The sequence below is a fragment of the Octopus bimaculoides genome, unplaced genomic scaffold (assembly GCF_001194135.2).
Source record: "Octopus bimaculoides isolate UCB-OBI-ISO-001 unplaced genomic scaffold, ASM119413v2 Scaffold_358462, whole genome shotgun sequence".
In the NCBI taxonomy this organism is placed as follows: domain Eukaryota; kingdom Metazoa; phylum Mollusca; class Cephalopoda; order Octopoda; family Octopodidae; genus Octopus; species Octopus bimaculoides.
This window is the reverse complement of record NW_026396910.1, coordinates 1-594: the sequence shown is the minus strand read 5'-3', so window position 1 is coordinate 594 and position 594 is coordinate 1. Positions and strand designations below refer to the sequence as shown.

At 32.7% G+C, this 594-nt stretch overlaps 1 pseudogene; it reads left to right on the top strand.

Annotated features, from left to right (window-relative positions):
- Positions 1-457: 457 nt before the first annotated feature.
- Positions 458-557, top strand: LOC128251498 (U6 spliceosomal RNA; annotated as a pseudogene).
- Positions 558-594: the final 37 nt, after the last annotated feature.

The following is a 594-nucleotide window of genomic DNA, read 5'->3' as shown; positions in this document are numbered from 1 at the left end:
TATATATATATATATATATATATATCGAACCTAAATCTATGCATTGTTCACTATCATCCATCCAGATTTCAGTTAAAAATTAGTAATCAATCGTTATTAATTAACTAATGATTTCAATTTCAGTCCAATTATTAGTTAAAAATCAATTACAAAAGCGCATTGATCACGAAGAGGAAATAATCTGGACATTCTAATTAAGTTACCGAGTAAATTATCCTCAAATGAATGTTATTCTAACGATGTTGTCCATTTTACATTCTGGCTGTATAACTGAGAAGATTATTGGTCAATATTGGTACAACAATAATGCAGTAGTGTTGTGTATGGTACTTTATGTTGAGGTACTATGTTGTAGTTGTGTAGATTACTTGGTACTCGTGAGGGTCTATGTACTCAGTACTTCCCATACCTCAGTGAAACTGTTGTGACCCCTCAATGCTGCAAAAACATACATCAAAATGTTGAAATCATGTTCTAAAATTGGAACGATACATTGAAGATTAGTGTGGCCCCTGTATAAGGATGATACGCAAATTTGTGAAACATTCCATATTTTTTTCAAAGGGCGTAGGAGTGGCTGTGTGGTAAGTAGCT